This window comes from Zootoca vivipara, unplaced genomic scaffold (assembly GCF_965207765.1).
Source record: "Zootoca vivipara unplaced genomic scaffold, rZooViv2.hap1.1 HAP1_SCAFFOLD_46, whole genome shotgun sequence".
NCBI classification, from domain to species: domain Eukaryota; kingdom Metazoa; phylum Chordata; class Lepidosauria; order Squamata; family Lacertidae; genus Zootoca; species Zootoca vivipara.
Window position 1 is genome coordinate 11,783 of NW_028291092.1, and position 22,136 is coordinate 33,918.

The 22,136-nt window shown below is 50.8% G+C and overlaps 2 long non-coding RNA genes across 5 annotated transcripts; one reads left to right on the forward strand and one right to left on the reverse strand.

Moving 5' to 3' along the window:
• The first annotated feature begins 8,421 nt into the window (after positions 1-8,421).
• LOC148683040 (uncharacterized) lies at positions 8,422-22,136 on the forward strand. 4 transcript variants are annotated; one of them, XR_015947690.1, is made up of 5 exons: positions 8,426-8,638; positions 10,704-10,829; positions 11,031-11,144; positions 11,925-14,663; positions 21,677-22,136. It is a non-coding gene; the product is annotated as an uncharacterized LOC148683040 (long non-coding RNA). The 4 variants fall into 4 exon arrangements; XR_015947689.1 differs by lacking the exon at positions 21,677-22,136 and having other exon boundaries at positions 8,422-8,614; positions 11,925-14,844; XR_015947687.1 differs by lacking the exon at positions 21,677-22,136 and having other exon boundaries at positions 8,424-8,638; positions 11,925-14,844.
• On the reverse strand, positions 14,306-19,390 carry LOC148683041 (uncharacterized). Its single transcript, XR_015947686.1, has 2 exons — positions 16,813-19,390; positions 14,306-14,652 (listed from the first exon to the last, which is right to left on the reverse strand). It is a non-coding gene; the product is annotated as an uncharacterized LOC148683041 (long non-coding RNA).

Sequence of the window (22,136 nt, forward strand, 5' to 3'; positions counted from 1 at the left end):
TTTGCATTGCTAATTCTGGAGTTCTGGCTCCTTATTACTTAGCCGCCTCCTTCTGAATTCCCTCTGCCCCCCCCCCCCCGCGCTCAAAGATTTAACACTGATTTTCGATGGACATAAACACTTCAAAAGCTGCATGCTGCTTTCTGGCTGACAAAAAGAATGATTCCTATGCGCAGAGCAAAGTAACAATGGCAGTCGGGAGCAAAAGTCCAGACCTTTGACCAGAAGCAGGACCAATGGCCAAGACTTCCTCTCCAGCCTTCCGTGTGATATTTGGGGAAGATGGATCTCCTTGACAGCTGCCATCCAGAGGAGGAACAGGGCGGTTCCACACGAACACACATGGCAGGTCGCTGACATTTGGGGAGAAGGATGCTAGAAGTTGCCCAGAGAGACTCCTCCATCTTCCTGGCCCAGCTGAGTCTCTGTGCTGTGCAGCTGGAAGAGGATGCAGAATCTGCGGGGTCGGGTCCCTCTTGGAAACAGAAATCCCCCCTGAATCCTTCAGGAATGCCTGCAGCATTGCACCTGCTTCCTCTAGGGATGCCCTGGGGTGTTTGTAGGAAGGGGGTGGGCTGCATCTCCATGGAGAATGTGGTTGGCAAAGGCCGAAAGCTGAGGCACCAAAGAGATGCTCTGCATGCAAATAATTCCTGGCTCAACCCCCAGCATCTCCCGGCTCTGCAAAAGTTCCCTTCCCCTGCAGTTGTGCCTTCTCAAGCTGAGGGACGAGTTGGTGCCAAGTTGGTGTCCCCCTTGCTGTGATGGCTGTGTCCACTCAGAGATGTTCTCCTCCCACCTGGGTGGGCCATTCATATCCAAATTCTGTGTGCCTGCAATTGGCTCACAGGGGTCACTTTGAAGACTCACTCCCCACATTGCCATTCTGCCTTTTCCCACCCACATCAGTGGGTGGAACACAGCAGAGGGATTTCCATCCCTCCCATCATCATCATCATCTGTCAAACTTCGGGGAATGGGCTTCCTCCCACGTGGCAGTAAATAAGAAGATCCAACGAAAGGAATGTCTGACCAGTTAGATTCTTTAATAATTACAGGGAGGGGGAAAAGAACATGTCTACTAGAAATGAGAGTGTTTTCCCAATTAAGGCACACTGCCCGCGTTGCTGACTCTCGAAAACCATTGTATAAAATATGGGTTGAATATAAAGACCTGTTAGAACCCAAAACTCCCGGGTGGACCTCACCAGTAGAAGCCATGAGTGGAAAGGAACAAAAATATGGAAAACCATTGGGCAACATACAAAATATTATTAAAAGAAGAAGAGGACAAATTAAACTAAAAATGTATGTAAATGATTGGTTCGAATACTTTCAAATTAATGAATGTTTGGGTAAGGATAGACAAAAGGGATTGTCTAAATAAATATCCAAACTGGAAGAGAAATTAATAATTGCAAAAGGAAAATTTATATCCAACATGTACAATCTCCTCCTCGATTGGGAAGTGAAAGAAGAGGAGGTCAAAGCAGTTATGATTCGTTGGGCACAGGACCTTGGGCATAACATACCTATGAGGGATTGGGAACGTACCCTAGGGCCCCTCTTTTCAACTTTGTCTAGATCAGGCTTCCTCAACCTTGGCCCTCCCGATGTTTTGAGACTACAATTCCCATCATCCCTGACCACTGGTCCTGCTAGCTAGGGATCATGGGAGTTGTAGGCCAAAAACATCGGGAGGGCCGAGGTTGAGGAAGCCTGGTCTAGATCACGGAGCCCCAATTGGTGGAACAGTGTGATAGATGGGTTGGAATTAGGTGGAACGAAGGAAGATTTGGGTTTAAATTGCAAGAAAGGAGGGAAACGGCTCGCCTAAGTCAATGGAAAGTGAAAAGGCCTAAAGTTTGACCCGCAGCAATGCAGAACAGGGGCAGCCACCCGGAAGTCCCTGCTCCATGTGACACGCCTCTTCCAAAGGAGGGGTAGGGTAGGGGGGAGACCCTGGCCTCGTAGGATGCAGGCCTTGCCAAGGGGAACCCAAAAGGGATCCTGCAAGAAAGGAAATGGCCTGAAGTTAGACATTGAAATCTAGGCCATTTCCGGAGGCGTTTGAACCCGGTCTAACCTGTGTCCTTTGACTCCAAGTCTGTGCGGATGGAACCCAGGGAGGGGCCTGGAGGGCAGGAAAGTCAGCTGGAAGGGGCTGCTTTCCCTCTTGAAAGCCTGACGCTCTGCAAGAGCCCGGCCCCAGGGAGATCCGGCTGGCCTCCACCAGAGCCAGAGTCTTTCCTGATAAGGTCCAAAGGAAAGAAAGCCCACCTGGGTCCGGCCCCACGGCCTGGCGGAGCTGCTCTGTCTCTTGGGGGAGAGTCTTCCCCTGGCCGGAAAGGCCCTGGCTCTGGGGGAGGCCAGCCGGATCTCCCTGGGGCCGGGCTCTTGCAGAGCATCAGGTCCTCTGTGGGGCACAGCAGGAGAGGCGGCCCTGTGGGGAAAGCAGCCCCTTCCAGCTGACCTTCCTGGTGCTCCCTTCCGCATCAGCACCTGCCCATGCTGGTGCTCCCTTCTGCGGAGGCGCAGACAAGGAGGCAGGCCCCCCCGGTGGTCTTGCCACCCTTGGTGCAGCGGCCCTTGTTGCCTTCTGCACCAGCGTTCCCAGGTGAGTAGGCAGGAGCAGGTCCCTTTTGGGTTCCTCTTGGCAAGGCCTGCATCATACGAGGCATATGAGGTGGCCAAAGTATTGGAGCCTCAGCTTCAGGATCTGTCCTTCCAGTGAGCACTCAGGGCTGATTTCCTTCAGAATGGATAGGTTTGATCTTCTTGCAGTCCGTGGGACTCTCAAGGGTCTCCTCCAGCACCAGAATTCAAAAGCATCAAAGACAGCCTTGTCGTACTTCTTTCCCAATTTCGGGCCAATCAGTTGTTTCATGTCCAGTTCTAACTGTTGCTTCTTCTCCCACATAGACATTTCTCCGGGGACAGATGAGGTGATCAGGCACTCCCATTTCTTGAAGAACTTGCCATAGTTTGCTGTGGTCCACACAGTCAAAGGCTTCTGCGTAGTCAATGAAGCACAACGTAGTAATATGCACGCTCAGAGGATGACCTCCAAAGCACCCTAAATATCTTTGCAGAAGCTTACAAAAAGCATGGCCTATCAATCAACATCCAAAAAACCAAAGTGCTGCACCAACAAGTACAAAATAAGCCCTCTGCAGCGCCACAAATCCAACTCAACGGTGTAACGTTGGGAAATGTCAATCACTTCTCCTCAGGGGCGTAGCGAGGCGCCGCGACACCCAGGGCGGCAAATTGCCATGCCCCTGGGGACACGTCGTCGCTACATAATGATGCATGAGCGCCCCCCGCAACTTCAAAACAGAGCCTAAAAGGAGCATCCAGGCTCCAGGTAGATAGCCCACTGGCACAAGCGCACCCGCCACACCAGTGGGCTACCTGCCTGGAGCCTGGGCGCTCCGTTTAGCCTCCATTTAGAAGCCGCTGCACACGTGTGCTAGGTAGAGGGGGATCGCCCCCCCCCTGCAACTTCTAAACGGAGCGTCCAGGCTCAGGCGCCGATCTTGGGGCGGGGGCGCAGCCCCGAGTGCCACCTCCCCCTCCAGCAGGCACCTGTGCGGCTCGCAATTGCTCGGCCGGCGCGTCTGCAGCTTTTTTTGTCCCCCCCCCCCCCGAGGCTGCCATGGAGGGGCGAGGGGCGCGCCCCCGAGTGACACCCCCTCCAAGGCCGCCCTTCCGCCCCCTGCTTGCTCCGCCCCTGCTTCTCCCACCTGTGCAGTTGTCCTTCCACAAGGGACAACATTGATGCCTAAATCCAGCATCGCCTGAGCTCTGCAAGTGAGGCTTTCTCCCGAATGAAGTGCAGAGTGTTTGAGGACCGGGACATTCGCAGGGAAACCAAAATGCTTGTTTACAAAGCTATTGTACTACCAACCTTACTGTACGCTTGTGAAACGACCACTTATAAACGCCATCTCCAACTCCTCAAAAGATTCCATCAACGGTGTCTCCGAAAATGTTTACACATCACTTGGGAAGACAGGCGAACTAGTGCCAGTGTATTGCAACAGCCCTGCGAGGTTGGCCAGGCTGAGAGGCAGAGACTGCCTGCACATCGCCCTGATCTTTTCCTATATTTATCATCACAACAGCCCTGCAAGGGAGGCCAGGCTGAGAGGCAGAGACTGCCTGCACATCGCCCTGATCTTTTCCTATATATATATATCATCACAGCACATCACCCTGATTTTTTCCTATATTTATCATCACAACAGCCCTGCAAGGGAGGCCAGGCTGAGAGGCAGAGACTGCCTGCACATTGCCCTGATCTTTTCCTATATTTATCATCACAACAGCCCTGCGAGGTTGGCCAGGCTGAGAGGCAGAGACTGCCTGCACATCGCCCTGATCTTTTCCTATATTTATCATCACAACAGCCCTGCGAGGGAGGCCAGGCTGAGAGGCAGAGACTGCCAGCACATCGCACTGATCTTTTCCTGTATTTCTCTCTCACAACAGCCCTGCAAGGGAGGCCAGGCTGAGAGGCAGAGACTGCCAGTACATTGCCCTGATCTTTTCCTATATTTATCATCACAACAGCCCTGCGAGGTAGGCCAGGCTGAGAGGCAGAGACTGCCAGCACATTGCCCTGATCTTTCCCTATTTCTCTCTCACAACAGCCCTGCAAGGGAGGCCAGGCTGAGAGGCAGAGACTGCCAGCACATCGCCCTGATTTTTTCCTATATTCATCATCACAACAGCCCTGCAAGGGAGGCCAGGCTGAGAGGCAGAGACTGCCAGTACATTGCCCTGATCTTTTCCTATATTTATCATCACAACAGCCCTGCGAGGGAGGCCAGGCTGAGAGGCAGAGACTGCCAGCACATCGCACTGATCTTTTCCTGTATTTCTCATCACAACAGCCCTGCGAGGGAGGCCAGGCTGAGAGGCAGAGACTGCCAGCACATCGCACTGATCTTTTCCTGTATTTCTCATCACAACAGCCCTGCGAGGGAGGCCAGGCTGAGAGGCAGAGACTGCCAGCACATTGCCCTGATCTTTCCCTATTTCTCTCTCACAACAGCCCTGCAAGGGAGGCCAGGCTCAGAGGCAGAGACTGCCTGCACATCGCCCTGATCTTTTCCTATATTTATCATCACAACAGCCCTGCGAGGGAGGCCAGGCTGAGAGGCAGAGACTGCCAGCACATCGCACTGATCTTTTCCTGTATTTCTCATCACAACAGCCCTGCGAGGGAGGCCAGGCTGAGAGGCAGAGACTGCCAAGAGGGAGAGACTGCCAGTACATCGCCCTGATCTTTTCCTATATTTATCATCACAACAGGCCTGCGAGGGAGGCCAGGCTGAGAGGCAGAGACTGCCAGCACATCGCCCTGATTTTTTCCTATATTCATCATCACAACAGCCCTGCGAGGTAGGCCAGGCTGAGAGGCAGAGACTGCCAGCACATTGCCCTGATCTTTCCCTATTTCTCTCTCACAACAGCCCTGCAAGGGAGGCCAGGCTCAGAGGCAGAGACTGCCAGCACATCGCCCTGATTTTTTCCTATATTCATCATCACAACAGCCCTGCAAGGGAGGCCAGGCTGAGAGGCAGAGACTGCCAGTACATTGCCCTGATCTTTTCCTATATTTATCATCACAACAGCCCTGCGAGGGAGGCCAGGCTGAGAGGCAGAGACTGCCAGCACATCGCACTGATCTTTTCCTGTATTTCTCATCACAACAGCCCTGCGAGGGAGGCCAGGCTGAGAGGCAGAGACTGCCAGCACATCGCACTGATCTTTTCCTGTATTTCTCATCACAACAGCCCTGCGAGGGAGGCCAGGCTGAGAGGCAGAGACTGCCAGCACATTGCACTGATCTTTTCCTGTATTTCTCATCACAACAGCCCTGCGAGGGAGGCCAGGCTGAGAGGCAGAGACTGCCAGCACATTGCCCTGATCTTTCCCTATTTCTCTCTCACAACAGCCCTGCAAGGGAGGCCAGGCTGAGAGGCAGAGACTGCCAGCACATCGCCCTGATTTTTTCCTATATTCATCATCACAACAGCCCTGCAAGGGAGGCCAGGCTGAGAGGCAGAGACTGCCAGCACATCGCACTGATCTTTTCCTGTATTTCTCATCACAACAGCCCTGCGAGGGAGGCCAGGCTGAGAGGCAGAGACTGCCAGCACATCGCCCTGATCTTTTCCTGTATTTCTCATCACAACAGCCCTGCGAGGGAGGCCAGGCTGAGAGGCAGAGACTGCCAGCACATCGCACTGATCTTTTCCTGTATTTCTCATCACAACAGCCCTGCGAGGGAGGCCAGGCTGAGAGGCAGAGACTGCCAGCACATTGCCCTGATCTTTCCCTATTTCTCTCTCACAACAGCCCTGCAAGGGAGGCCAGGCTGAGAGGCAGAGACTGCCAGCACATCGCCCTGATTTTTTCCTATATTCATCATCACAACAGCCCTGCAAGGGAGGCCAGGCTGAGAGGCAGAGACTGCCAGCACATTGCCCTGATCTTTCCCTATTTCTCTCTCACAACAGCCCTGCAAGGGAGGCCAGGCTGAGAGGCAGAGACTGCCAGCACATCGCCCTGATTTTTTCCTATATTCATCATCACAACAGCCCTGCAAGGGAGGCCAGGCTGAGAGGCAGAGACTGCCAGCACATTGCCCTGATCTTTTCCTATATTTATCATCACAACAGCCCTGCGAGGGAGGCCAGGCTGAGAGGCAGAGACTGCCAGCACATCGCCCTGATCTTTCCCTTTTTCTCTCTCACAACAGTCCTGTGAGGTAGGCCAGGCTGACTGACTGCCTCACCTAAGGTCTCCCCCAGTGAACTTTATGGCCACGTGTGTTTTCTTTTTGTTTGTTTGTTTGTTTGTTTTGTACCCTGCCCTATTCCATGACGGGGACTCAGATGGAAATAAGAGCAACTGAAGACCTACGGGGAGTGGGGAATGGGACAAACTATTGTCGAATGGCCCTACTGCAGCTAGCGAACCAGACAAGCAAAGATAGTCGCGGGGATAACGTTTGTAAAAACAAAAAAGAGACAAAAGCCGTGAAAATCTCTGGAACGGGTAATGTTGTGATGATAAATATAGGAAAAGATCAGGGCGATGTGCTGGCAGTCTCTGCCTCTCAGCCTGGCCTACCTCACAGGGCTGTTGTGATGATAAATATAGGAAAAGATCAGGGCGATGTGCTGGCAGTCTCTGCCTCTCAGCCTGGCCTACCTCACAGGCCTGTTGTGATGATAAATATAGGAAAAGATCAGGGCGATGTGCTGGCAGTCTCTGCCTCTCAGCCTGGCCTACCTCACAGGGCTGTTGTGATGATAAATATAGGAAAAGATCAGGGCGATGTGCTGGCAGTCTCTGCCTCTCAGCCTGGCCTACCTCACAGGGCTGTTGTGATGATAAATATAGGAAAAGATCAGGGCGATGTGCTGGCAGTCTCTGCCTCTCAGCCTGGCCTACCTCACAGGGCTGTTGTGATGATAAATATAGGAAAAGATCAGGGCGATGTGCTGGCAGTCTCTGCCTCTCAGCCTGGCCTACCTCACAGGGCTGTTGTGATGATAAATATAGGAAAAGATCAGGGCGATGTGCTGGCAGTCTCTGCATCTCAGCCTGGCCAACCTCGCAGGGCTGTTGTGATGATAAATACAGGAAAAGAACAGGGCGATGTGCTGGCAGTCTCTGCCTCTCAGTCTGGCCAACCTTGAAGGGCTGTTGTGATGATAAATATAGGAGAAGATCAGGGCGATGTGCTGGCAGTCTCTGCATCTCAGCCTGGCCTACCTCGCAGGGCTGTTGTGATGATAAATATAGGAAAAGATCAGGGCAATGTGCTGGCAGTCTCTGCCTCTCAGCCTGGCCAACCTTGAAGGGCTGTTGTGATGATAAATACAGGAAAAGATCGTGGTGATGTGCTGGCAGTCTCTGCCTCTCACCTGGCCTACCTCACAGGGCTGTTGTGAGGGGGAAGTGCCATGCAATGAACTAGAGAGGGAAGAAAGGCTCTTTGCAGCTCCATCCCTTGGCCGTTTCCATGCCAACCAAGGATGCCACCTCCATCTCCACCTTACCCAGGTTGCCAGTCACCCCCAGGGTGAGCTTCCCCAGATGGGACTTGCTGCTGCTGGAGCTGCCACGCTGCGCAGGGCTTTCTCCTCCTCCCTCCTTTTCCTCCTGCCTCCCGCATCAGCCCCTGACCACCTGCGCCTGCACACCTGGACGCGCAGCCAGGTGAACGTCTTTTGCCTCTTCTCGCGACCCGTAGCTCAGAATCCGCACCGCGGTGGCTTTTGGGAAACGCAGCTCTCCCTTTCCTACAGCACCTTTCGGTGGACGTGCTGTAGAGGGGAGGAATGGAGAGCAGGCACTACGACTCCCAGAAGGCAATGGGAGAGCCGCCTCCTCTTCCTCCTCCTTTTCTCCCCCCGCCCGTTCCGAGTCCTCCCCATTGGCCGGTTCCTCCGACTCCGTATCTGGGCAAAGCACGGGCCCCGTCAGCCAATGGGAGCCGAGAGTGGGGCGCGGGGGGCGTGGCCGGGCGGAGAGACGTTGGAGTTGGCGGTTGGCGGTTAATTCAAGATGGCGAGTGGGGCTGCTGGATGGAGTAGGGCCCCTCTCTTTACCTCAGGTGGGAGGATAAACGAGGGCCAAGGCTGGCGTGGTTCCTGAGCATGTGCAGAGAGCCGCCTCAGGAGCCAGGTCCCCCCATTCCCCCCCTACTCTCTCGGCAAGGCTGTTGGGACTCGAGGGTCCGGGGAGCGGGGCTGCTGCCTGTTCTCGTCCCAGGGCTGCTGCCCGTCTGCTCCTCCCTTCCCCAGAAGGCTCCCTCGGAACGGAGACTGGAACTCGGGGCTTCTGGAACTGGAACTTGGGGGTCTGCTGTCCGCCTGGCCCTCGGTCATTCTCGTCGGCCTCCCTAGCCTCTCTCTCCCCTTCCCCCAGGGACCCCCAGACCCCAGACTCCCTTCTGTGCAGAGCTAGCAATGGAGGCAGCCCTGGGACTCGAAGGGGAAACAGCCCCGCTCCCCGGACGGAGGCGGCTCTCTGCACATGCTCAGGAACCACGCCAGCCTTGGCCCTCGTTCATCCTCCCTCCTGAGGTAAAGAGACGGGCCTTACTCCAGCAAGGCTGCCCTGGTTCTTGAGCATGTGCAGAAAGCCACCTCCGTCCGGGGAGCGGGGCAGCTTCCTCTCTGAGTCCCAGGGCTGCTGGCTGGAGTAAGGCCCGTCTCTTTACCTCAGGAGGGAGGATGAACAAAGGCCAAGGCTGCTCTGGTTCCTGAGCATGTGCAGAGAGCCGCCTCTGTCCGGGGAGCGGGGCTGCTTCCTCTTCTCGTCCCAGGGCTGCTGCCCGTCTGCTCCTTCCTTCCCCAGAAGGCTCCCTCGGAACGGAGACTGGAACTCGGGGCTTCCCGGCTTGGGGGTCTGCTGTCCGCCTGGCCCTCGGTCATTCTCGTCGGCCTCCCTAGCCTCTCTCTCCCCTTCCCCCAGGGACCCCCAGACCCCAGACTCCCTTCTGTGCAGAGCTAGCAATGGAGGCTCAGACCTCCAGGCTTGGAGAGACTTCCCGCCATCCCAGGTCTGCACTAGGGAGCTCGGTGGCTTAGAGCTGAGAATGCCAAGCTTGCAGGCTTGATCCTCCTCAGGGCCACCTGCATTTCAAGGGGCTGGGCTAGATGACCCTTAGGATTCCTTCCAGCTCTGCACTTCTGTGATTCTAACATCTTCAGGGCTTCTCCAGCTTAAAATAGCTAGATGAGCAGTTTACAGTAACTCCATAGGACCATATTCTGGGGGCACATCTCTCTTCCTGCCCCACCTTCCCCCAACGGGGTCTTTAGCAGAGACTACTGCCCTGCCCTGACAACAGACCTGGACTCTGTGCCTTGCATTTCAACCTTTTTATTTGGCTAAGTACTAGTGCAGTGAACAAGAATAAAATGGCAACAAAGGCTTTCAGTCAATAGATAGAAATGGGGAGAGAGGAGGAAAAACAAGCCCATTCAGGTACTACCTCTTTCTTCCTTGGTGTACATTGAAGTTCTATAATGACTTGGGTGGAGTGGGGATTGCAGAAGACAGTTCTGATCTGCGGAACTGACACCATAACAAACACCCCATAATACTCATTCTGCATATGTAATAAATCAATATTTTAGTGCAGCAGCACCCACACTTTAGAACTCCCTGCTTATTGACAACAGGCAGGTGCCTTCGCTGTACTCTTTTCGGAGCCTGCTAAAAACATTATTGTTCAGGCAAGCCTATCCAGAAACAAAAATGTATGGCATGTAATTTAATCCGGTTTTTAGCTTACCGGTTTTAATGAATGGAGAGGATGTCCCGCTCTGAGAGCTTTTCTCACAATCAAACAGTATATAAATGCTATGAAATGCACACAAAATAAATACGTTATTCTCTGATCAACAATTGCATCCACACACCCATTTCCTTTGCTTATGTTGTGTTTTGTCATTAATCTGGGAAGTGGGGCAATGAAACAGGAGCTGTTCAGCTGCAGAAAGATTCCTATTTCAGCAGCAATACTTGTGCTGCCAATCCCATCTTTGCAAAAAGCAAGCAAGCAAGCTGAGATTCTTCTTCAGAGGGCACCATGTTCTGTGAGCCTTCTGTGCTCCTACAGAATGGTGCCATTCATGCCAGCAACCTAGTAATGGCTGCCTTTTTTCCAGACAACCCGATGCCCCTTGGCTCCATGACCATCAACAGCATCTCCTAGCTAAACTGAGTCAGACCCATCTACGCCTTACCCAGTGCCCCCACACTGGCTGACTTGGAGGACACAGACAATGAAGGAGGTACTGCCCCACCTCACCCCTTTGTCCATGGGAGACCTCAGTCCTCTCCGCCCCACCTGCTCTCCCACCAAACGTTTCTGTGACCTTATACGCAATCCCCGACACCCAGCTTCCCGAGCTCTGCATGACTTGAGTATTCCTTGCCCTGCACCCGACGAGAATGCCTGCCTGCCTCACTCAGCCTTTTCTTTCTCCCCAAAGGTAACGGGGGTCAGTCAGAGAAACCTCACTTGGACTCGTGGAGCCTGGTGTTTGAGCTGGACCCGTGCAGAGGGAATTGGAAGATCTGCCTTGTGTACAAGCACACCAAGCCGGGTATGTTGTGTGATACCAGCAGCCCAAGAACTGTCTTCCCTAATCGACCCCATCTGCAAGCCCCAGTTGCCTTTTGTCTTTGTGGGAGATGTTTTGGACTACTGTTCCTAGCAACATACCATTGTGCTGGCTGAGAGTGATGGGCTTTGTAGTTCAGAACATCTGGAGGGCACCAGGTTGAAAAAGGCTGTCATCTATGATGGCCTGTGATGAAGTTTTCCTCAAGCAAGCTATGTTTTGTTGTTGCTGCTGTTGCTGTTGCTGTTGTTAATATTATTATTGACATTTGTATACCGCCCTTCATCCACAGATCTCAGGGCAGTTCACCACATAAAATAACTATATCTAGATATCTATGTCTATTCTATATATATACATAATAAAAACAAGAAGAAAAGTAAACATCCCCTTCACCCAGCACATTTAGAAAGGTATCAGAGATCAGGCTTGGTTGAAGGGGAACGTTTTCACCTGGCACCTAAAGATAGGTAGCGAAGGTGCCAGGCGAGCCTTCCTGGGGAGGGTTTCTCACAAACGGAGCCACTGCAGAAAAGGCCTGTTCTCATGTGCCCCACCCTCTGGACCTCTCGTGGAGGAGGCACCTGAAGAAGGGCCTCAGAGGATCAATTTCCCTTGGAAATGCCTTTATCCATTGTAAAAAGCACCGAGGCCCAGATCGTCATCCGTAGGCCTCAAGAGTTCCTTATTAAAACCCCCTGAGAGGTGGGGGGTCTGTTCTTCTCATCCTGTGGCACTAATAGTCTCTCTTCTCACTTCCAGTTGTCACCCCAGATTCCGAGATCTGGCTTCTGGACTGAGCTCTCGACTGGCATTTCCTCACCAAAACCCTTCACCGCTTAATACCGGCTCCTGATCACCCACCTGGGACTGCCACATTGGCAGTATGCCTTCACCAACTATGGCATCAACCCCCAGGCTAAGGTGAGAGAACGACAAACGGCCCGTCCCTTTTCCTAGGGTCTGCCGCTCCTTATATGCAGAATTCATCATGCGAAAGGCTGGACTAGATGAATCCCAAACCGGAATTAAGATTGCCGGAAGAAATATCAACAACCTTAGATATGCAGATGACACAACCTTGATGGCAGAAAGTGAGGAGGAATTAAAGAACCTTTTAATGAGGGTGAAAGAGGAGAGCGCAAAATATGGTCTGAAGCTCAACATCAAAAAAACCAAGATCATGGCCACTGGTCTCATCACCTGGCAAATAGAAGGGGAAGAAATGGAGGCAGTGAGAGATTTTACTTTCTTGGGCTCCTTGATCACCGCAGATGGTGACAGCAGTCACGAAATTGAAAGACGCCTGCTTCTTGGGAGAAAAGCAATGACAAACCTAGACAGCATCTTAAAAAGCAGAGACATCACCTTGCCGACAAAGGTCCGTATAGTTAAAGCTATGGTTTTCCCAGTAGTGATGGACTGCAAGAAGATGGACTGCAAGAAGATCAAACCTATCCATTCTGAAGGAAATCAGCCCTGAGTGCTCACTGGAAGGACAGATCATGAAGCTGAGGCTCCAATACTTTGGCCACCTCATGAGAAGAGAAGAATCCTTGGAAAAGACCCTGATGTTGGGAAAGATTGAGGGCACTAGGAGAAGGGGACGACAGAGGACGAGATGGTTGGACAGTGTTCTCGAAGCTACGAACATGAGTTTGACCAAACTGCGGGAGGCCGCGCAAGACAGGACCCCATGGTCCATGGGGTCACGAAGAGTCGGACACGACTAAACAACAAGCCGCTCCTCCCCATTCTGCCTTCACAACAGCCCTGCGAGGGAGGTCAGGCTGAGAGTGAGTGATTGGCCCAAGGTCACCCAGTGAGCTTCATGGCCAAACGGGAATTTGAACCCCAGCCTCCCAGGCCCTAGACCGACATTGTAATCCATTGTGTCTTAAACTTGGGTCACCAGCTGTTGTCTGGACCCAAGTTTGAGAAACACTTCTCTTACCACTATGCCGCACCACCTCCACACTGACTGACTGCTGCTCTCCAGAGCTTCAGGTGGCATGGTGGGGATCTCTCCCAGCCCTCCTTGGAGATACCAGTGGGGATTTGCATGCAACATAAATGCTCTCGCCTCTGAACGAATCCTTTTGACCCGGGGCTGACGTTCTTCCATTCCTTTCCTCTGTTCTGCATCACTTCCACTTTCCCAGAGAGGCATTTGGATACTGACTCTCCAGGATTTGGGGGGCAGCAGCTGTTCTCAGCCCCAGGAAATGAACTCTGCACCCAAAGCACACACTCTGACACTGAAGCACGATTCTTCCCTCATGAGCTTACGATATTACCATGCTGCTCGCCCCAAGGAGGAAATACAGCTGAGTGGTTAGCCCAAGCAAGAGGTGGGCGAACTTGCTCTCCACTATATCTACAGCCTCAGGTAGCGATAGCAGGAAGCGCAAAACGTTGGTAGCCTGGAGGGTGAAGGACAGGAGAACAGCGTTCAGGCCAAGATCTCCCAGACCCAAGTTTGTCTGGACCCAAGTTTGAGAAACACTTCTCTTACCACTATGCCGCACCACCTCCACACTGACTGACTGCTGCTCTCCATGAGCTTACGATATTACCATGCTGCTCGCCCCAAGCAGAAAATAAATCTGCGTGGTTAGCCCAAGCAGGAGGTCGGCGAACTTGCTCTCCAGGAGTTCTGCAGCCTCAGGTAGCGACAAGATGTAGCACAATACGTTGGTCGCCTGGAGGGACAAGGACAGGAGAACAGCGTTCAGGCCAAGATCTCCCAGACCCCTGCTCCATCTCTCTCCGTATTGTCTACGCTGACTAGCAGTGGCTGTCCAGGGTTTCAGGCGAGGGACACCCCGGCGTGGAGATGCATGAGGGGGCTGGGGGCCACCATCCACTCAATCAAGTTCTCCATTATATACTGGAGGCTGAACAGGCGGCCGATCTCCAGGTGAAAAAGGAGCTGAGAAAGAAAACACTTGATGGTGTGCAAGGCCAAAGAAAGTGCCGCGAAAAGCAAAGTTCACTGCCCTGTACCCTCCAAGTGTCCTGATTTTCCAGGGACAGCCCCAGAATTACGAAAGCCATCCTGGCTTCTGATTTGATCCCAGAATGTCCCTGTGTCCCCTGCCAGAGCTGCTGCCACCGAGTGGAAATAACATCTAGAAAGACTCTTTTTCAAGGACTCTTTGTGCCAGCTAGGGTCCAAGGACCAGGCAAAGGAGGTCAGAACCTTTTTATTTTTTCAAAACACTAACAGTACCTCCCCGTACGTACACCATGCGGGTGATTGTCTCCATGGCTTGGCGATGGACGGAAACAGAGAAAGGGCCGAGTTTGAGGAAGCCTGGCCAAGTGTCTCTGGCAGCATTATTGGAAGCTTACACGGCTGAGACTCTTTGCCCTCAAATCCTTTAATCTGGCAGCCCCATTTTCCTCCATTCAAATCCCTAGAAGCAGAAGGTCCAGTCACCTGGCTCTTTGTAGCTTGGATGGCGCTCCCGGCTTTGATCTTTGACAGCTGCAATGATGGTAATGAAAAAAACTTTAATGATGCTTTTTGTCACTAGCTGAGATCGCAGGAGCGCATCCATAGGTGGTCCCAAGGCACTGAAGAGGAAAGAGAAAGAAGGGGAGAGGAAATGATCCCAAACTCACAGGAAAAGTGCTAATTCAGCAGCTGTGGAGCATAATTATGGGTAAGGCACCCAGCAGCAAGGGAGGTGCCAGGAATAGGTAAATAGAATAGAATCGTAGAGTTGGAAGAGACCACAAGGGCCATCCAGTCCAACCCCCTGCCAAGCAGGAAACACCATCAAAGCATTCCTGAAAGACATGAAGTCTCCTTCTTTGGAGGTCTTTAAGCAGATGCTTGACAGCTATTTGTCAGGAATGCTTTGATGGTGTTTCCTGCTTGGCAGGGGGTTGGACTGTATGGCCCTTGTGGTCTCTTCCAACTCTATGATTCTATTCTATTCACCTATTCCCGGCACCTCCCTTGCTACTGGTGCCATACCCATAATTATGCTCCACAGCTGCTGAATTAGCACTTTTCCTGTGAGTTTGGGATCATTTCCTCTCCCCCTCTTTCTCTTCCCTCTTCAGGTGGGGCAGTGACAAGCTGTAGGGAGACTGAGAACTACCTCCCCGTACTTATGTCATGTGTGTGGCGGTCTCCATCGCCTGGCGGATGAGGTTTGTGGAAAAGGGCACCGCCGGCTCCGCTTTGATGATTTCCTGTGGTGGGGAAGCACACAGCAGCATGTCAGAGAACTGGAGGCTCCATCCCTGCTGCCGCCACCACACCAAGCCCTGAATTGTGCTCCCTATCCAGCCCAGCCCACTTGACACCTTCTTTGCAATATATAAAAGGATGTCATATAGAGGAGGGAGAAAGGTTGTTTTCTGCTGCTCCAGAGAAGCGGACACGGAGCAATGGATTCAAACTACAAGAAAGAAGATTCCACCTAAACATTAGGAAGAACTTCCTGACAGTAAGAGCTGTTCGGCAGTGGAATTTGCTACCAAGGAGTGTGGTGGAGTCTCCTTCTTTGGAGGTCTTTAAGCGGAGGCTTGACAGGCATATGCCAAGAATGCTTTGATGGTGTTTCCTGCTTGGCAGGGGGTTGGACTGAGCACCAGTTGCGGGAAACCACAGGAGGGAACCGGGTTCTTGTGCTTGGGTCCCACTTCTGGGTTTCCGGTTGGCGCATCTGGTTGTCCATTGTGAGAACAGGACGCAAGACATTGGCCTGATCCAGGAGGACTCTGCTGTGGTTCTCATGTTCCTTCTTCTGTTGCAGCTCTCCTGGATCTTCAGGGGGATCCGGATGAGGCTGTGTCCAACGCTGCGGTGGCTGCCAGCAAGGAGATTTTTAGACACTGCGGAGGTCACTAAACAAGAACAAAGGTGACCATTTGTTGTTGTTTAGTCGTGCCCGACTCTTCGTGACCCCATGGCTGCCAGTGAGGTTAGATGGTACAGCAGTCAGATCACCGCAGCAAAATAACGGCTGATTAGAGGTGATCATTTGTTGTTGTTTAGCTGAGGCTCCAATACTTTGGCCACCTCATGAGAAGAGAAGACTCCCTGGAAAAGGCCCTGATGTTGGGAAAGATTGAGGGCACTAGGAGAAGGGGACGACAGAGGACAAGATGGTTGGACAGTGTTTTCGAAGCTATGAACATGAGTTTGACCAAGCTGCGGGAGGCAGTGGAAGACAGGAGTGCCTGGCGTGCTCTGGTCCATGGGGTCACGAAGAGTCGGACCCGACTAAACAACGACAAATGGTCACCTCTAATCAGGAGTTATTTTGTCGTGGTGATCTGACTGCCGCACCATTTAAGCAGCTCCTCACTGACAGCCTTTGCAGCGGTGGACACAGCATGGTAAGTCTATGTCTGAAGAAGCAGAAAAAACTGCTTTCAGAAAAACGCTTTGATCCTTACTCACCCCAATAAATGGCGTCAATTTGTTTCATGGTCACTACCTTGGGCTCCATGTATTTTGCATTGAACCCTAGGCAGATCAATAGTAAATGATCAGTTCCTGCATTTGATCCTTTGTCCAGCTAAAACCATTCATCAGACCGGAGGCACAGAGGCTGTTGGTACTCTATAGAAGGGGCTAACAACTTCTGGATCACTTTAACCATTCGCTGGTTTAATCGTAGGAACTTACGATGGTCACCTCTGTTGTTGTCGTTTAGTCGTGTCCGACTCTTCATGACCCCATGAACCAGAGCACACCAGGCACTCCTGTCTTGCACTGCCTCCCGCAGTTTGGTCAAACTCATGTTAGCAGTTTCGAGAACACTGTCCAACCATCTCCTGTACGTAATTATGGGGAAACCTGGAAAGAGATAAAAAGGAATTAAGAAATTTGGGGTGGTGGACAGGCAGCCCCTTGTTCGTAGCTTCGAGAACACTGTCCAATAATCTCGTCCTCTGTCGTCCCCTTCTCCTAGTGCCCTCAATCTTTCCCAACATCAGGGTCTTTTCCAGGGAGTCTTCTCTTCTCATGAGGTGGCCAAAGTATTGGAGCCTCAGCTAAACAACAACAAATGATCACCTCTAATCAGCCGTTATTTTGCTGCGGTGATCTGACTGCTGTACCATCTAACCTCACTGGCAGCCATGGGGTCACGAAGAGTCGGGCACGACTAAACAACAACAAATGGTCACCTTTGTTCTTGTTTAGTGACCTCCGCAGTGTCTAAAAATCTCCTTGCTGGCAGCCACCGCAGCGTTGGACACAGCCTCATCCGGATCCCCCTGAAGATCCAGGAGAGCTGCAACAGAAGAAGGAACATGAGAACCACAGCAGAGTCCTCCTGGATCAGGCCAATGTCTTGCGTCCTGTTCTCACAATGGACAACCAGATGCGCCAACCGGAAACCCAGAAGTGGGACCCAAGCACAAGAACCCGGTTCCCTCCTGTGGTTTCCCGCAACTGGTGCTCAGTCCAACCCCCTGCCAAGCAGGAAACACCATCAAAGCATTCTTGGCATATGCCTGTCAAGCCTCCGCTTAAAGACCTCCAAAGAAGGAGACTCCACCACACTCCTTGGCAGCAAATTCCACTGTCAAACAGCTCTTGCTGTCAGGAAGTTCTTCCTAATGTTTAGGTGGAATCTTCTTTCTTGTAGCTTGAATCCATTGCTCCGTGTCCGCTTCTCTGGAGCAGCAGAAAACAAAAAATGCTCTGATATAAACCCCCAAGAGAGGCCCCCTTTTCTTTTCTTTTCTTTTACTCACTATGCTACAGGTGGTGAGCTCCTGTTTGTGGGGGAAGGTGACATACCCCACATTTGTTTGCACAAGCGCCTTGCATATGAGAATAGCTGCCTTAATAAAGCTTTTCTTCAAAGCCTCGTCCTAAAAGAAGAAGGGATTTTATAAAATTGAGATTGAACAGCAGCAGACCTTTCTAGGGCCTGTCAGTCCCCCCCCCCCCAAGCCAGGTGGAGAGAGGCAGAGTGAGACCGATTTCTGGGTGCAGCCTCCCTTTAGCGCTCTCCTTTGGAGAGAGTTAGGCAGCGCATGACACATGGAGTCGCATCCCTGCCTCTCAGCCTCCAGGTTTTCCAGCTGAAATCCCACTATTGGCTCCTGGCCTGAAACCCCCTTTCATCTTCTTGAGAGCTTTGTATTCAATTACCTGCCAATATGGCCACTGCCTCCCGATGTTTGGGCTTTGAGTTCCTCATCAATTCAGTTAGCTCGTTTAACGTTTCTGGCAGCTTCTGGCTGCATCTTGAGAACAAGGCATCACTCAAAGTCTTCCTGCAAAATCAGAGAAACAAAAAAAATAGCAATCAGTAAACATGGGAAAAACAGGAATCTGCCTAAGTCATTTGGTATACACTGTCTAGACAGGGGGGCCAACTGCCAAGAGACTGCCATCTACTCACATTGTTAAAAACTGACATTGGGAGCTTCAGGTCAAAGTTGTTGAGCTTTTTTAGGAACGAGGAAGGCCCGTTTTTAGGGGAGTCAAAGTTGTCGAGCTTGTGATCTACCACAGACGTCTGGGGTGATCACAATCTACCTGTTGTTGGACATGCCTGGGCTACACCATAGAAATCAAATCCTAGGTATCCACAAACGCTACCATTAACAATTATTTGCCCTTACAATTTACCTGTAAATCCCTCATGATGCACCTACCGGTAGTCTGACCTCCTCTGTTTTTTTCACTTGCTCATTCTTCTGTATGGAAAATGAAAGGTATAAATTTATGTCTCATTTTTCTCTTGTTCGGGGTTGGTCCTCCGCTGAGCAGGGACCCTGTTACAACAGATCTTTTCTTTGCAATAAACGATTAGGCTTAATAGCCGCATTGCTTTCATATTAATTGTTTTTATCTCTGTTTGTTACTCCAGACCAGTAAGAGTCTCAAAACGCACTCTACACAGTGTTCCTTTCCTCCAAGAATTGGACTAGATTAAAGGGAATTTCCTTTTTTAAAAGTCCCAAACGGTTGACTTGACAATGCAACTCAATATAATATTTATACACAAGGGCACAATTAAAGACGAAAAAGGACCAATCTTTTTTTTTTTTAAAGCATTTAACACTGGCAAATCTAACAAATGCAATTTTAAAAAATCAGTCCAAAAAATATTCAACCAGTTGTTAAATTGGAAACCCTCCTGTGGTTTCCTGAAGTCGTATTCAGAAGCATTCCTGCCTGCAACTAGATCTAGATTCAGGTAGGTAGCCGTGTTGGTCTGACGCAGTAGAAATATACATATACAGTACATATATATTTGTCCAGTAGCACCTTAGAGACCTACTAAGTTTGTTCTTGGTATGAGCTTCCGTGTGCATGCACATTCTTCAGATACACATGCACACGAAAGCTCATACCAAGAACAAACTTGGTTGATCTCTAAGGTGCTACTGGACAATTATATATATATATATATATATATATATATATATATATATATATATATATATATATTTTTCCAACTGTGGAGGCAGAGCAGAGCCACTCCATGAATTTGTCCAATCTTATTTTAAAGCCATCCAAGCTAGTGGACACCTGTGCGTCTTGTGGCAGTGAGTTCCATAGCATAACTATGGACGTGGCAGTGTTGGTGGGCCTCTGTTTGGCGCTGTGCTACACATAGTGACAAAACGTCTCAGAAGACATCTGTGCTGGAGAAGGCAAGGGCAAGCTGGGGGCTGTGGCCGGCTGATGCTGATGCCACAGATGTAGACACAGGGAGGTGAGAAGGGAGATGCTGCAGCCACATACCCTCCAACATTTCTCCGATGAAAATAGGGACATCCCATTCCATAATGATAATTTTACTATTTATACCCCACCCATCTTACTGGGTTGCCCCAACCACTTTGGGCGGCTTCCAAAATACATAAAACCATAATAAAACATTAAACGTTAAAAAAACATGCCTATATAGGATTGCCTTCAGACGACTCAGAGATCCATACCCTCCAACATTTCTCCAATGAAAATACAATGATACCTCTGGTTGCGGACACGATCTGTTCCGAGGTGCCGTTCGCACCCCAAAAAGTCCGTAACCAGATCAGTGCTTCTGCGCATGTGCAAAGCGTGACAGATATCTTGGTTCTGCTGCCAACGCCCCCCAACATAAATCCTGCCTCACCAACATAAATCCTGGCTACGCCCATGTTGGGCTCCAAGGAAGGTGATGGCTTGGCTTGTTGGTGAAGGACCCTGAGTGAGAGCCAGGGAAGGGAAGACCTCCCAGGGTGGGAGAAGGAAGCGAAGCTCCCAGGTGAGGGCGGGGAGGGCCCACCTCTTTCCTGTGAGACAAGGGTTAAGCAAGGAATAGTATGCAGATGACCAAAAAGAACTTTGTGTGTGTGATGAGACAAGAATCCCATACAGTCATACATCGGTTTAAGTACGCCTTCGGTTTGAGTATTTTCAGTTTAAGTACTCCGCGGACCTGTCTGGAACGGATTAATCCACTTTCCATTACTTTTAATGGGAAAGTTCACTTCAGATTAAGTACGCTTCAGTTTAAGTACTCCGCAGACCTGTCTGGAACAGATTAATCCACTTTCCATTATATTTCAATGGGAAAGTTCGCTTCAGGTTAAGTACGCTTCAGGTTAAGTACTCCGCGGACCATCTGGAACGGATTAGTCCACTTTCCATTACTTTCAATGGGAAAGTTCACTTCAGATTAAGTACGCTTCAGTTTAAGTACTCCGCGGACCCATCAGGAACAGATTAATCCACTTTCCATTACTTTCAATGGGAAAGTTCACTTCAGGTTAATTACGCTTCAGGTTCAGTACAGACTTCTGGAACCAATTGTGTTTGTAAACCGAGGTACCACTATATCTCTATTCAGACCAGGTCTCTCGAGTTTTCAATTTAGTAATAAGTTGTAATTCAGCAATAATAAGTTTAGTAATGTTGTAATTGCAGTCGTTATCAGTCATCAACAGATTTACCATACCCATTGAGTCCATCACCCTTCTCCTACTACCCCTCGGAGAAGAACCCCACCCCACCCTCCCACTATATACCTAGAAGGGTCTGGTGACTTCTGCGTCCGTGTATTTCAAGAGGTGTGCATGCACACGAAAGCGGAGACCCAGAACAAACGGACTTCATCTCTAAGGTGCTACTGGACAATTTTTAGAAGAATTTCACACAAGGAGCATTGCTCTACGTCAGGCATCCCCAAACTTCGGCCCTCCAGATGTTTTGGACTACAATTCCCATCATCCCTGACCACTGGTCCTGTTAGCTAGGGATCATGGGAGTTGCTCCTCCCTCTCTCCCTCTGTGCATCCCCCTGGATTAGCTGTGGCTGCAGACCCTCCAAGTGTCCCTATTTTCCAGGGACGTCCTTGTTTTAGAGAAGCCATCCCAGTTTCTGATTTGAGCCCAGAATGTCCCACTTTTCCTTAGGATGTCCCTATTTCCATTGGAGAAATGTTGGAGGGTATGGAGTTATCTGACCTCTGAGCCGTCTGAAGGCAATCCTATATAGGCATGTTTTGTAACGTTTAATGTTTTATTATGGTTTTAGGTATGTTGAGAGCTGGACCATAAAGAAGGCTGATTGCCTAAAAATTGATGCCTTTGAATTATGGTGCTGGAGGAGACTCTTGAGAATCCCATGGACTGCAAGAAGATCAAACCTCTCCATTCTGAAGGAAATCAGCCCTGAGTGCTCACTGGAAGGACAGATCGTGAAGCTGAGGCTCCAATACTTTGGCCACCTCATGAGAAGAGAAGACTCCCTGATGTTGGGAAAGATGGAGGGCACAAGGAGAAGGGGACGACAGAGGACGAGATGGCTGGACAGTGTTCTCAAAGCTACTAACATGAGTCTGACCAAACTGCAGGAGGCAGTAGAAGACAGGGGTGCAATCCTGTATAGGCATGTTTTGTAACGTTTAATGTTTTATTATGGTTTTATGTATGTTGGAAGCTGCCCAAAGTGCTTGGGGCAACCCAGTAAGGTGGGTGGGGTATAAACAGTAAAA